The 16589-nt window shown below is 36.7% G+C and overlaps 1 long non-coding RNA gene across 8 annotated transcripts in view; it reads left to right on the forward strand.

Annotated features, from left to right (window-relative positions):
• LOC142036002 (uncharacterized) overlaps window positions 1-16589 on the forward strand; it is a 65386-nt gene that overhangs the window by 33253 nt on the left and 15544 nt on the right. For 4 of the 8 annotated variants that reach the window (XR_012652023.1, XR_012652022.1, XR_012652028.1 and 1 more), the window contains one exon: window positions 3457-3578. The exons of the other annotated variants lie outside the window; for them this stretch is intronic. This is a non-coding gene — a long non-coding RNA (uncharacterized LOC142036002). The remainder of the gene's footprint in view (window positions 1-3456; window positions 3579-16589) is intronic. 8 annotated transcript variants of the gene reach the window in all.

Raw genomic sequence — 16589 nt, forward strand, 5'->3', positions numbered from 1 at the left:
CACTAGCACAGAGAATAGGACCAACAAGTCCTGGCTTTATTGTTACTATCCTTTCCCCTGGAAAACACCTCATTGCAACTCTTGACCAGCAGTGCTGATTTTATTTATTTCCTTTTTAATCTCAGCCTCTAAAAAAACCCCATTGTGTAGAGCATTGATTACATTTCTCACTCAAACCTGGCAGCATTATTTAGCAACTGCCATAAAGAGAATAAAAAAAAAAGTGTTCTGCATATATACCTGTGATACAGTGATTTGATGGTAGAAGTGGGAGAAACAAAAAAGAGGTCTAGGATGCCACAGAAAACACTTTACTTTTCCAGAGGAAGGAGAACATCAAACCCAACTGAAACCTATACAAAGTAAGATACCAAGTCCTGCAAACAACTGCATAGCACACCCGTGTGTAAGATTGCCACTACAGTTTAACTCCCCCCTCCAAACACACATACACACTATGATACAGCCCTAACATCTGACTTAGTTCCCAGATAAGCACACAGATACAGGTCTGCTTAAGGTTTGTCTTTCTGAAATTCATCTTGAAAAGAAAATCAATTATGAATTTTAAATATATGAATTTCTTATATCAAAGTACAGATACAAAATAGTAGTGTCATGGCCACTATTTCAACTATTTTCAACACTTTCTAAAATTATTTTCAGATAAGTAATTTGAACTCATAATAAAGAAAATATAGTTAGACATGGCTCTGCTTTAGAGCAAGTTCATACATGAAGGAATCAGGAAAACAGAGGTGATCTGGTAAGCAAAATTCCCCCCAAACTGGGAAGTCAAAAAACCTGTAGTTGTTAACAGCCCACTAAACCCCTCAGCAAAACTAAACTCAGAATTCAGTCAGCTGGTAATACTGTATTTATTTAATGGACTTGTACAGAGCAGAAATCCAGAGTACATAGCCTTATATCTGATGATATTCACTAACAAATAGCTTTAAAAGAGGTAACATTAACAGGATTGCTGTAAATTTGAAAAGGAACTTGGAACATGCAATTACTGAATGGCTCCAAACTTTATCTGATGTGTTTAGGAGCCACAGAAGAAAACCATCGCAGGCAGCCCAGTACAAAGAGTGCCAGAAAATACGATACTCGTTTTTTTTCTAGGTTTATGTCAGGACATTTGAAGACATCCATGGCTGAACATAATTTCTTTTTCCTAAATCAAGTCTTCCATGACTGAACATCATCGAAGCAGTTATAAAAGTCATACTGGCTCACAACATCCGCAGGAACTCAGTAGTGCAGCTGTTCACTGCACACATGTTAAACAGGCAGCACTAAAAACTGTAAAACCAGGTCAAAGCAAAACCAAAAAGGAGCCAAAATGAAGAATTTCGCATAGAGAACTGGAATAAAATGTAGAAACCATCTTTTCTCCAGGTCAGCAAGCTGAAAGCATTAAGCGAAAAAAGCAGTGTGCAGCAATCCACACACAATAGGTCTTGAGCATTACTTCCTTTTATTGTGTATTGCACTTATGGGGCACTAGACTGTTCTAAACAGTATCCAAAGCATACTTTCAAGTCCAGCCAACAAACATCTGAATGTCACAGCAGTCTTTCAAGAGAAAGTTACAGTGCTGTGAGTTTTTAAAGACAGACTGAAATATTTCAAAGAGATCAAATATACCCCAGTGCTACTTCTTCTTGTTCCCTTGAATTAGAAATGAAGAGCAGCTTATCTGGAACGCAGAATCTAATTTAAAATTATCTTTAATAAAAAATAAAGGAGCAAAGCACCAGTCTTTAAACAAGGTGGAAACCTACCTGGAGATGGACAGCAATGTCTTTCTTTTTGCAAAGTAATGATTCAGAAGCACACCCAAAAACACATTCAAGTGACCAATATTAAAACATTAAGTACTAAAAATGAGGTGCATCCTACAGGAGCATGATACAGCCATCACCTTCCTTTCCCCACTGATAGAAGATTTACAAAAAATCAGACATATCTGTGTTCGAGAACATGAAAACCATAATCTGTAATATCTTAGCACACATGCTGAACTTTTTGAAAGACACTGATGGTTTCAGTTACAATTTGTACTTCAAAAGAGACGCTGTAATAGTCAACAATAAAATTAAGCTAAGGTTTTGCGTGTTTTTATATGAATGGAAGAGAGATTCAGATCTCTCAGATCGATTATTTTTTATGCTTCCACAAAGAGTCACTTTGGCTTTATGTACAGGATTTTTTTCCTCACACCCATTTTTTTTTTTTTCCTGTTTGGTTTTGTAATTTTAAAGCAACCCTCACATTGTCAACATTAGTTCTAGTTTTCACTATGCATAAATAAAGCAAAATATTAAGTACATATACAAGTGCACAGACAGCAAGATGCTTCTTTGCAAGACTCAGCAGAATAAATGCAAGAATTTTCCATTGCTCCAAACAGCTCTTCAGCCACAGCTACTGTACCTTTCTCTCCATATGTGTACAGTTGTTTCACTTTATTGCTAAAGGCAAACTCTATATCATTATTGTAGTTTTTTCTTTACTAGAGACAAGAAGAACAATAGATCTATGCATTACTTTTAAGACTGATAAGAAAAAATATCTCTTTCTTGGAGAGTTAAAAATAGATCTTGAATTTTTTTATTCTGTGTTAGACTAAAGAGAGGTATGTCTAAATTATTTTAATTTTCTTTTGGGGAAAGGAGGTCATAACAAGGGGAAGAGGAGGAGAAAAACTAGGCAGCAGCATCACTTTCCAGATAGATAGTAGTCTGATCATTAAGATTTTCACACAGAGTATCAGAAACCCAGGTTTTTCAGGCCCTTCAACAACAACAACAGAGCTCTGACATTCCAGAGGCACACCAAAAACACCAGGCTATCAGCCATTCTCAGGCAGCAAGGGGTCTTTTTTCTTCTCCTCATGCAACAGGCCTTCCCAGAAAAATGTCCATTGAAAAATATATTTCTTCAAAACACCTTGTGTTTTCCTCACAGGGAAAAAAAATAAATTTTCAACCAGATGTAGTTACAGTTTTGTATACATCTGCAATTACAGGGAAAAACTAACAGAATGAGAAAAAACATTCTTTCTATAAAGTTCTAGTAATACCTTTAATCATATTACAAGCTGAATGCATTACGTTAATTTGTTAAATTAACACAGTTGGACTTTTAGATCAAAGAGAGAAGATTGTGATCCAACAAAAGCATGTTATAAAAACACTGCTGTTCAAAACAGACCAAGTATTTTCTTGTGCTTGAACCCTAACAAAGGGGGTTTTCCTTAAGGAAGTTATTAGGTGTTTTGCCTTCATTTTTGTTACTTTTTTTAATGGTAACATATCAGTTCTGCTGCTTTGTTAAATACACTCTAATCTGTTCTTATTCATGTGAACAGCAAGTTTCTTAGGACACTTTTTTTTGGTACTAGTAATAGCTGTCATAGGATTGCTTTCTCAAGTTTGCATTTTACAGAGGACCACAAGCCTCAGAAGACTGCTGTGTGGAAGAAACACTGGGCCAACCTATCATGTTGATATTACACGAAGCATAGCCCAGTTTGGTATTCTTTCTACTCTGAAGGAGTCTCACATCAGGTAGTGGAAGCTAACTTCTTTCTTTCTTTGCTGTTGAATGACTTTTTTTCTAGCACTCCCCCTTTAAGCACAATTCACAATTTAAGATTCTAGAGAGATAACTGCTGCTGCCAAAGGGCCACATAAGATGAAGCTGTTCCACCACACTATGGGGAAAGAAGGCGGCTGGTTACAGGGACCCCCACACCTTTCCGATTCTCATATAGCCAAGTAAACTCCATTATAATTGATGCAGTATGCAGAGAGCAGAAGAAAGGGCTAATTGAGTTTAAAAGCTATACAGTTGCAACCTCATTTAGGAGATTCCTCCAGGCTTGCCTGAGCATTTAGTAATAAACCTAGACCACAAAGCAAAGTGGATGTTCAACTCTACATGCCCAGAAGGGAGAAAAGATCCTTTTCTCCATACTCCTAAGCCCATGTTAGCCCCTCCAGTCTTTCTACAGCAAAGTAGGATTCTAGGAATCCAGGAATCATCATCTCCATTTTTCTTGTCCTGTAGGCAGAGCTGGATACTGTTACTGTGATCCTGATTACATATTTCTATTACAATGATTCATACATCAGCATCATCAGCTGAAATCAAGGCCCTTTTTTTGCTACATCTTGTAAAAAAAAAAAAAAGCCATTTTCAGGCTAAGCAGGTGAGGAAAATAGAAGTGGCCACACAGAGTTCAGAAACAGAAAAGAAATTCATGTTTGGCATTTCTCTTCTGCCACAAGTGGAAATTAAGCTAGTGCCTGAGAAGGTTTCTGCCCTTGATCAACTGCTTACTAGGGCATTTAAAATCACTTAGATGATCTGTAGTGATGATTTAAAACAAGATAATCCACTACCAGAATATCCACAGCATTTAATGGAATAATTAGGTGTGGAAGGAATCCAGGATCAACCTCCAAGCCAGTCATGAACATGTTCGAGATTTGAACACATACACATTCAACCATGGTAGAACTTATTCGGAAATAATACCAAAAAGATGGGAACAACAACTACAACTAAAGTTGTTCTCACATTCTTTGTTTTCACTGAACCCAAGCTTTATTAAGATTTTAGCGTCCTTTAAAAACAGCCCCATGAAACAGTGGGAGAAACACCAGAAACACTTCCATAGATGTGTTTCTCTTCTTCCCCTCTATACATACATACTGTAATCATGACTAGAGCGAGCAAGCAAGTAGCATGATGAAGGTGAAGGGTCTAGACAACAAGTACTATGAGGAGCAGCTGAGGGAACTGGGGTTCTGTAACCTGGAGAAAAGGAGGCTCAGGGGAGACCTTATCACCCTCTACAAATACCTGGAAGGAGGTTGTAGCAAGGTGGCTGTCAAGTCTCTTTTCCCAAGTAACAAGGCATAGGACAAGAGGAGACAGCCTCAAGTTGCACCAGGGGAGGTTTAGATTGGATATTAGGAAAAATTTCTTCACCAAAAGGGTTGTCAAGCATTGGAACAGGCTGCCCAGGGAAGTGGTGGAGTCCCCATCCCTGGAGGTATTTAAAAGACCCGTAGATGTGGCACTTAGGGACATGGTTTGGTGGTGGACTTGGCAGTGCTAGGTTAGTGGTCAGACTCAGTGATCTTAAAGGTCTTTTCCCACCTAAATGTTTCTGTGAATGGCAGGTTCAAATCATTGGCCATGTTACCTTATATGCTGCTTTAGATACTAGCTAATTCCCCCGTTACATGGGATCCGAGATGCCATTATCATATCCTCAAATCTAAGTGCTTCTTGAACTCATTTGAGCAATATGAATGCATTTAGACTGCAATCCATGATATAGTTTCCTTCATACTGTATATACACATCACTACAGCCACAGCAAAAGTATTTCAACAGATACAACACTATTAGATAGCCAAATCATATCCTTGCAGTCCAACAATTACAGCACCACTCCATACAGCAAAACAGGAACATCTGGAATTCTGCTCTCATGAGGGCAGCTGGGACTGCACTGCTATATTGGGAAGTGAACTGTGCTCTCTCAGGGTTTTAATTGTTACAGAATATACTCAGGGCTTTTAGCAGAAAAGTAACAACCATTTTGGTTACTGAAGAAATTACTTGTGTACAAGGCATTTATTAGGAAAAAATTATTTAAGTGCATAATGTGCTTGTACATCATGGAGAAATTGTGCATGTTCACTCTATATTCAAAATCCAGTTGAGCATGAAGAATAGTTCCCTTTCAGTCCAGAAATTATATCTTAAGTAGAAAAAAGTTATACCTAAGACTGATTTTACCAAACCTGCCACTAAGAAGAGTTTTTTCACTAACACATATTCTGATCTTATTTAAAAAACAGTTTGGGAAATTGCTAGCCATTACTTCTCTCAAGTTGTGTTTTGGTTTCATGTTATTCCTCACAGAGGCTTTGTGGCAACAAGTGCAAGAAAAATCACTCATTTCTCTTCAGACAAATTCTGTTATATGACAGGGAGGTGACCACTTGCAACCTTGATCCATATGTGGTAAATGAGGCCAGGTGAGATTAACTTCTTACCATAACAGCTGTCATGTCCTCTCCAGCTTTTTCCAACACCTGTGCACACCTTTACACATTTTTCCTCTTCTGTGCAGGTAAATCACAGGACTGTGGCTCACTAAATATTACATTACTTCCCATTTGGCTTCACAGATTCCCACGGGACTGTAGGCACTAGATACTACTCAAATACTGTCTATTCTGTGTGAAGTACATGCACACCATCCTAACGTCTCCAAATGCTCTTAACTAAATTGTGAGTTAATCCTTGAGCTTTTTCATTTCTTCATATTTATTTTTCCACTTCTTTCAGCAACTGATTAATTTTTTCTGCTGATTATGCTGTTGCAATAGTTTTCAGAGTACAGAAAAGGAGATGCAACATTAAAGACCATAAATCCTTCTTTCATTCAGAGTCTTTGAAGCAGTATGAGTAATAATACTACAGTTAAGATATCAGTACCAGTCCATCTCCATGAAGTATATATTTTCTGATCTTGAAGGCACAAGTTATGCTAATGAACATATCAGAATACTGCTTCCATGCTATTCAAGCTGACAGTTTCAAATCTGTTAATAACATAATATGGGGAAATATATGACCATTTCTGAAATATTCGATGAAATATTTTTAATTTCAAAGTTTCTTCTGTTCTTAAAAATCATCTGGTACTTATGCCAAATCCCTCTAAGCATTATGAAGAACAGTAAGGCCAAGTAAGAGCGAGAAGGTGATGCAAATACACTGCAAATTTTTCTATTGTTTCCCCTAAGTTTCCTACTAGAACATGTTGCATCTTAAAGACCTGAGGATTATGGCTATATTATTAAACCACTGGACTTTTCTTTCAAAGTCTGTGACACCTCACAGGTATTAGCCATTTGGTTTGTGACCAGGTGTTACAATACCCCTAAGCTCTTCCCGACTCTTACTATTCTTACAAACTCTTCCACTAACTTGAAGGAGATTCCAGCATAGGTGATTAAGCTCTAAGTAAATTCTAGTTTTCTATGGGTTTCAAGAATGAAAGGAAAGAATCCCTAGGCTGCCAGGCCAAGCTTTTGTGACAAAGGTGCTAAAAAGGAAATCAGTATTTTTCAAAGGTCACAAGCAAAATTGTAAGACTGTTGAAAGTAGATAGTCCCTTTCAACAATTTTCAGCAATTGACATATGTAAATTCTACATTTACAACAGAGGCATTCCCTGTCATTTTTATCTTGCATGGAAAGACATAATAGAAATTAAAGAAGCAAAAGTTTACACAAAATTCACACTTGTAGATTGCACATCTGTGTAAATAGTACATGATAAACCATGAGCTACGTGCACAGACACACAAGTCTGTTTCCAAATTCAGTGTTTTTGCAAAGTTCAGCACAAAAAGTCAGAGGCCTCTAGTTATTTGAACTACTGGGGTTTTTTTTTGTAATAGTGGGTACACAATAGGTTGTTTTAATCACTGTGACTAGCCATAGTGAGAAAGTGTAGTCACACTAAGCCAAAGGATTTCATAAGTAATGATTCCTTTGAGATAGCAAGGAAAAAATTTACATTAGGAACTGAAAATACAAGAAACATCATTTCTGTTTGCATTATTTCTGTTGCACTGTGAAGCACAAAGACAAACTGTAACAAAAGTGAAGTGTTAGTACAATGGTAGGGCAGTGACAGAAGAAACTAGCAACAAATAGAGGAAGAGGAAATAAAGGGAAACCAGGTTTTCTCAATACTTGTACCCCAAGACCCAGAATTTTGATATTTTGCTCATGACACTTCCAAATAGTAAGAAAACAATGATCTCTGCAAGAGAGAAGCTAGAAGTGGTACAGTTCCCCAACATACTCCAAGGTTTTATCTGTTGCATTTGCTGTTAGAAGTTGAGAAAACTTAACCTTCTGAAATTTATAACTTAGAGGCATAATTTTTAGTTAAAATTCTTGGACTGCCTGACAAAAAACTTTTAGAGCCACTAAACACTTCTTTGAAGAACACCCTCTGCCCCCTGCCAAAACTAAAAATTACTGATTGTAGTAGCCGTGCATAGTGGTTTAAGTGAAATCTTTCTTTACTAATACTCAGAAGGGAACAAAACACAGACAATGGCTTACACTTGGCCAACGTACCTTTTTGCATTTTATTGACTGTTCTGATCAAGATTTCTTCCAAAACCAAAGCAGTCGTAAGATTTCTTTTTGCACATTCTAGTACTAGATTTTGGGAGAACCTGCGTTATGCACAGAATCAGTAGAAAGCCATTTTGATGATCACAGGTTTATAAGACTGCTTCAAAGAGGTAGGTACACGACATACCAGTTTAAGATAATTCTTAATAAGTAACTTCTGCTAAGATCTGAAATTTCTAAATTAATGCAGTAGCTTTATTTTTCTTCACTTCTCTTTACCCTCAGTATAAAGTAGATCCATGTCACTTTCTAGCAGAGAAATATGCATTGAATTTTAGGTATGATTTGTATTTAAGTGAGAAGAGAAAGGCATACATACATGCACACATTTATCACACTTAGAATGTGAGGCTTGTACTATAGAAAAAGCTTTTCCAAAACTCCCTACCTATCCCTTCAGCAATTACTATTTAATTTTTATTTATTCACAGAAGTTGGATTTAACCTTTGTTAACACTGCATGAATATTTTGAAAAGAGTCTACCCACTTAGCCAAAACTGGAAACAGTTAGTACATACATGGTATAGTACCAGACTTCTATCCAATGAACCAGTTTAAAGGAAAAAAAAAGCCTGAGTGCAATTTACAAAGGCTTCATTCTTTTGTTTGCATTCTATCAGTATAAAGAAATAATGCAACTAGTACAACAGTCTCCTGCTAGAAGTGGCGGAGCACTTTAAACAAGTTTCACTTATACAGCATTTCTCCTCCTCTTTCGAAATGCATGCTTAAAAAAAAGCTTCACAGTTAACATATTATACACATTTTGCAAGGTTCTCAAAGATCAGGAACTGTTTCTGGAAAGATTCACTCCAATTTGGCAAACAATTACAGCATACATTACACTAAGGTGCGTTAAATGTTTGGCTTCTGTGAGGGTATGTAAACACATGCTTACCCACAGTTAAGTTCAATAAGCAAAACAAAGTCAGTTATAATTTAAAATAGGGGTTAAAAGAAAAAGGAAATCAAGGGAAAGAACAAGTCTAAAAGGCAGAGAACATTACAACAGCCGAGTGGAAACAAATGAGAGATTATAACCGGAATGCAGTCACAGGACTATGTGTAACTCTGTTACAGCTAATCACCAATAGCTTCTGGTGAAATTGGTTCTGTGTGCTACTTCAGTAAAAGTATAAAGAAGCATATTCAAAAGCCAACGAGCACAAAGAAAACATAGCCAAGATCATTCACAATAGCGAATTCTGTACTGAATGTGTGAACAGGACATGAATTAGGCAAAATACAAGCAGCCTCCCTTTGCCTGGGATCTTTGTAGTGACACAAGCCAAGCAATCTAAACAGAATGTCTGTCTGTCCTAGGAGGAGGGGAAGAAATAAAACACTACAAAACCAAAAACTGCTTTCCTCAAGGAAGAATGGTAACTTTGGACAAGATTTGGCACCACAAGTTCAAAGGGCTATTTTACCTGCATTGTAGGTACAGACCCAGAGATTTTACAGTATTTCTGTCTTCATGCTATTGTTTTTTGTGCCATTAATGGCATTTAAATTATAGACCTGCTGCAGCCATATAGTCAAAACACCACATCACCTGATGAGACACTATATTATAATGTCAGTGTGTCTGTGTTTTAACTGTTCTTTCTTACACTGTACTTCTTGTCAGTCACCCTCTTCCCCTGCCAAAGAAGAGATACAAGAGACAAGTCTATCTTTAGACTCCACTGAAATTTCTTACTCAGGCGGCTGCAATACTTCATTCATCACATAAACCAAGACTCCTGTTTACACTAACAAAATTTTTAGAAGTACAAATAGTAGAGACCCAGAAAAAAACATTTATGGAGAATTTAAAATTAAAATATAGGGTATGGTTAGGGAGTCAGAAATAGTGTGCTATAAACTAACTTCTAACTAGATCAGGTCAGACTTTTTTGTGTCTTTTGTTTTTAAAATATTAAGTATTTTTTGCTTCCACTTTCAATAAAATATTCCAGATGTAATGAAAAACTGTTTTCCAGAAGCAGGCATTTATTGACCTGTACATATGTACAGTTATTCACAATAACAACTATTGATTAAATAACAGTTTGCACTTTGACAGCATCTGAAGACAATACAGTCAAATTTCTAAACAACTGTGTGCCAAAATCTTGAGACATTTATTTTTCGAAATTATTCTAACAAAGTTAAACTAATCATATAAAGTCACTAACAGAGCTAGGTAATGAATCCAGATTTTTGACTTGCATTTAAAACTTTTTCCATCTCAAAAGCCCGAAGAAAGCTGTTTCAGGGTCACAAAACTGCAATTTGGGGGGGGGGGGGGGGATGTTGTGCTCCTGTAAGCTGGTCTGCTGCTTACAGCCCTCAAATGGCCAGCTCCACTTAAGATGAAAGGATTTATTTAAGGAAGAATTTTCAAGATTCCATGACTTCCTATTGTTGTGGCTTAACCCTAGGGGTTTTTGCAATGTAAAGTATGTGCAGTTCATCAGTCCGAACACTCAGACCCTCAAGTTAGTGTTTCAAAGTATTCACACTAAAAAAAAAAAAAATCACATTATTAAACTGCAGACAGCTAATTTTATTCTGTATTGGTTTATTTCTTATTTCTAATGCCATATGCAAAATAACAGTGATTTTTGCTTATTAAAGTCATAGTCTCAACTCAAAAGAGCTAAACATCAGGAATCCATGAAGTTTTTTGGGCATGTTCTAATCTTGCCAAGATTATCTAGGGCAACTGAATTTATTCAACAGTTCAACTAAACCTTTAAGATTGGGTGGGGTTTTTTTGGGGGGGGGAAGGGGGTCAGCCTACAAGTTTTTTTTAAAATGCTGAAATTATTTTACCTTTTTCCTAAATGAAAAGAGTATTTTCTATTTTAAGAGTGACCTAGCTTCTCTATTTCTTCTATTTTTCCCTTCCAATGTAATGTCTTTTATTTCCCCCCTGCACTCCATTTTAAACATCATCCAAAGATACAATGATGTTGCATTGGATAGCAGAGTATGAAAGCAAAACAAAAGTCCCCCCAGCTATTGACTCACCCCTTCTCACAGTCAAACAACTACAACAAAATACCCATCACACTATAGGCATCAGAGAAATTTATGCACACATATGAAGATCCCAAATGTAATTTTTTTTCCTGAAGTGTCAATAGTCAAAAAGATGCATTTATTATTCTTGACTTTTAGATCAGAAAGCTCAGAGCATCTTTCAGATATAAAAGTTCTTCTCAAACAGCTGACAAAAGTATGAAGAAGTAGATCTACTTTAAAGTCTTGAGTTGTCTGAAATATCTTTTATCAACAGAAGTGCCTCTGAAGCAGTTCCATCAAGCCTCATCAATATATACTTAGAATGACTGAAATCAGAGAGAGTCCCAAAATAAGTGATGTTGAAAGGGACCTCAGTACCTCACCTAGTGCAATGTCCTGCTCAAACCAGAGCAAAACCTGGTATTACCCTGTGCTGGGTGCCTTGTCCAGTCAATTTTTAAATATCACCAAGAATGGAGATACCAGCCTGTTCTGACATGTCAGTAATAATACAAGGGAAAACTTTAAACATTTATTTAATAACAACTCTGCATATAGGCTTATGTCATCAGCCAATGACTGAAGTGGAAGAATATCTATGTTGTTGCTATAGCATTTAGCTGTTCTTCATGACTTATGGTCTCCTCTGTAAAAAGAAATAGCTGTGGTACGTCAGATACTACCCCCATGGTAAGTCTTGGTAGATGCTCTCAATTTAGTCGACAGCTACGTAAAGGTATATTAAATGACTTGGTAATGATCACTGAATCTAGCTATGGATGATCCTTTGAAGATACTTTTAGGTTTTGCATCATTTTAATCTGACCAAATTCATCAATGCCTTACTAATATTTCGTTTCTTTTAAATTAACATCATTCACTAGAACTGCCTCAAAGGCTCTTCAGAAGTTGGTGCAGTCAGCCTAGACTGGATTCATTCCAAGTACTGATGGTTTGTTCTGACGATTTGATCTGAAAATCCTCCTTGCACAGAAGTAATTAGCCTTTCCTAAATTAAACTCTAAAAGTCAGCATAAAAATTCCCATTTAACTGCATTGAGAGCAAAATAAAGTAACATTAGGCCCTTTTGAAAACCTACTCTGAAGACATACTGTTTAGCCCAAAGTACCTACCCCTGGAACAACCCACTGTTTATAAGCGAATATGACAAACCCCCAAAAGTATCTATGGAAAGATAGTAGGTTTGATTACTTAAGAATTGGAGATCTTCTGCATAGACTGTGTCTCCTTTAGTTGGTTCAATGAAGATTTTGTTCTCTGGCCTTTAAATACAGATGAAAATACTAGGTATTCTCTTCAGACATCTGCTTGAAAATATGTGGTATTAACATGACAGATATAATTCATGCTTGACCACTAGCTGGCTGTAATTTGTGTTTCAGGTATAAAATGAAAAACCTTACTGGGCAAACACTAGAATACCTTCCTCTGTCCCTGCTCTGAACTGGGAAATCAGGTCCATTTTTAAACTTACTGATATGTCCTGTTGACCTCATCAATAGAAATTCACTGTTTATTATGACAGAATAAGGAGAGGACTGTTTAAACACAAACCAAAACTAAGTGAGAATGATCTGTACCCTTTGTATCCCTTCTTAAAAGTCTCAAGTTAGACTATATCCCTGACAATCATGGAAATATATTAGTGGTAAAATACATTCCATTTTATACCTTGTTATATGCTTAATTTCATATCTTCTTCCTCTTTAAATCCAAGAAAAATACCATTTATTATTCCATTTAGGATGTATCAAAATGAAATAGGTATACTACCTTTTCCAATACATGCATTCTTCAATACTTGTATAAAGGCACAAAATTAAACACTTAAGTCAGTGGATTTTCAAGCAGATATTATTTATGGAGTGCTGATGGAAACAAGCCTTTACAAAAAACAATGCAAAAATATTTTGGTTTGCTTCTCAACTACACAGAAGGTTTTTGCTTTGGGAAATTCAGCAAGCAGACAAAAATATTTGACACTGTAAAACCTTTTTCACTCTCTACCATCAAAAAATTCTGTTATGCTTGTTTCTCAGAGATCCCCCTTTATTCAGACCTGTTAACATTTAGTCATGTTCACAGTGACCAAATGTTTAATTTCCTGATAAAATATCTCTATGTGTTCATTTGTTTTAAGTATTTCAGACATATTTGCCTGTTTTCTCTAAATAAATTCCTTGCCTCCTTCCATTTTTCAACTTGCATGCAAGGGTAGTACAACTGTCTGTAATACCAAATTTGTGTACTAAAAAATCCAGCCATACATATTTAATCATTTCCTTGCACAGTCAATTAGCAAGCACCTATATTCAGAGACATGTGATGGGACAGAAGGGGAGAAAGAAATAGAAACTAGTTGTCCAGTCTGGGCTTTTCACTGCTTATCATCACTCAAATGCATAGAGCTGCAGAGAAACTTGTAGCAGAGCTACTGTACCTATGATTTTCAAATATTGTTGTAGACTTAATATGAAAATCAGAATAAAGTTTAAGCTATCGCAGTAGAGAGAGTTTGCTTATCACTTCAATAATTACTTTTATAATCAGACAATTTGCCATAGATATTCTCTAGAGTGAACATGAATTAGCATAATCTGTGAACTATTTTGCTGAGCTCATCCAGAGACTTTTTAAGCTGCAATTTTTGACACACATTTTTAATCACTTACCTGGCAGTTAAAACATTCTCAGTTTTCATTATTAAGTACCTATGTCTGATTTGAAAGAAGTATGGAGAGCCATACTTCAGGAGGAAAGAAACCAAAACCAACCCCAAAAGACTTCCCAAACCCATAGAATCGTCTATACTTGCATTCTGGTCCTGAAAAAATGCCTCTATTGCCTGATCCAGGACAAGCTTTCTGATTCACACCCACCCCACCCCCCCCAACATAAGAAAAGCAGGAAACAATGTAAATACATTATGACAAAAAAGCCAAACCTAAATAGAATCACATCTTAAGTGAGTATCTGTGACAAATTTAACAAGAAATTATATAAACACCACACTGAGTTATCTTCAGTTTATAGTTACCAATTTATCATAAGCCACAGACATATAACCCCTTGCGATGCAATCTACATTAGCACAGTTCACAACAGAAGGACAGCTCCCAAGGCTATTTTTTCACTTTTTACCTTCTTGCACTGCATTTTTGCAACGTATTTCTGAGTTTCACCATTGAAGTCCAGCTGGAAGCATGCTTCTGTTACCAACTAGTATTCCCCCCATAAACTCTTCCTCCCCCATGAAAGGAAAATATAGGACAGTGCTGCAGTGGTGGGAGAAGCAGCAGGGAAGGTGAAGGGAAATACATAATCAGAAACAGTAGCTCTACCAGACCTGTATTAGGCAGCATCCATCTTAGTCATAACAGCTCTTCAACTGCACCTCATCATAAGCTATTGGACACCACACCTCTCACAAGAATAGGCATGTTTTCCATGTTTCTGCACTCTCATTTTACATAAGGAACATTTGTTCTCCTTGTCTCAAATTAACAAAAGAAAAAAATCAAATGAAAGTCAGCAAGATTCATACTGTAACACATTTTTACAATTAGTTTTTTCAGGTATTCCCAAAGGCATCTAGAGAAGAGCAACTAGATTATTTTCAATTACCTGATCCTCTGAAAAATAAACAAAAAATATCACCATAAAGTTTCAGTAATAAAGCAGTCTAACATCATACTCAAGCATGTGAACATGGATAAGGAAGCTAAAAACACACAGTTAACTCCTTCCAAGTCAATTAAAAAGTAAAATCCCTTCTTAGAAAATCCCCATCTAAAAAGAAAAATCCCCCTTTTTAAGACACACTCTAGTTGGCATACTCAGAGTAGGAGAAAACTGCACAGCACTTTTTAAGGTTCAACTTTGCAGATAAGCAAGGCTTAAGACTTCCGTACGTTGAAGGTGGATCATAACATTATCAAAACAAAGGTTATCAAAGCTTTTTGGTTTTTTAAACACACAGGAGAAAAACTGCCTTGGAGGTTATAGGTTGCTCCCACTAGTAATTCTCCATATTAATAATCTTAAAACAAGAAATCTCTTGGAGCTGTTTCCCATCATTTTAACACCAGAAAAGAACTTGTAAGATATGAGCCTTCTGTTTTCATCTGGGCCATCCAACTACTTCCTGGCAGAGTAATAGATAGAAATAAACTCTTCAGTTTGGTACATATTAGTATTATTTTATCTTCTCAGGTTTACTTTCAGTGTGGCTTAGCTAAAAGCTAATCTGCATTCTAAAAATCCTCAGACCATCAAATTAATATGCTAACATTTTCAGCTATCAAAGTCATATGCATAAATACTGGGTTCATACATTAAATGTCTAGAATTAGCAGTTGAAGCTAAACCCTTTGATAATGGAAACAGACACTGTAGCTCTAGTTTACCTGCTAAACCTCTTCCTGAAGAAGTATCCAGCTGGAGAAAACATATCTGCATACAGTTTTTTGGCTGTGCCATGTCACACATCACCCAGGAGCTGCCACTTCAGCAGAAGGAGCAGTATCAAGTTAGGCCTAAGAAGAAAGCAGAACATCCAGCAAAGAATATATTAGCCTCTTAGTCAAGGACAAGAGCAATCAACCAAAACTTACAATCATTACATTCATTTCCTAACTGGGGGGGCGGTGCCACAGGGGAAACCCTGAAGATAGGTTAGAGCAACGAAAGGACTGAAGTTTTAGAAATAATAAATGTTGCAGTTATCTTCCAAGTATCTATACCCAAAATATCCATAGAGATTTGTATCCAGGCAGCTACATATATTGCTTAAAGAACTATACACGTAAGAACTCTCAGAAGTCAGTAGGTTGAAGAGAGCATTCCTAAATTAGATGGGGGAATAGCGAGTGCCATGGTCCTAGAACTGCAGCCTTGAACCTTTGGATATAAATGTTGCTGCCATTACAGCAATATGACCAGGAACTCTGTCCTGGATTTTAGCCCTGAAAACACTCCTCTCCCAACTGACAGAGGAGCAGGCACTTTACTGCCTCCTTCTCAAGGAATAGCTTACCCACCCAGAACATGGAAGACCTTGATTGAAATTCCAGCTTTACCAATGGGATTTTGAACCCAAATCTCCCCATTACCTACAACCAGTTATTCTGATGCCTCCTCAATAAGCTTTCACAATTTGCAAAGAGCAATTAAATATTCAGCTGGCAATAGAGAATATGCTCAGCTACAGGTTGGTAATTGAGACACCAACCTCCCTTGTCTTTAGAATTTGCTCCAGTGACTGCTCATAGGAACAGAAAGCACAGGGGAAACCACATGCTT

Source organism: Buteo buteo, chromosome 10, assembly GCF_964188355.1.
Source record: "Buteo buteo chromosome 10, bButBut1.hap1.1, whole genome shotgun sequence".
Lineage (NCBI taxonomy): Eukaryota > Metazoa > Chordata > Aves > Accipitriformes > Accipitridae > Buteo > Buteo buteo.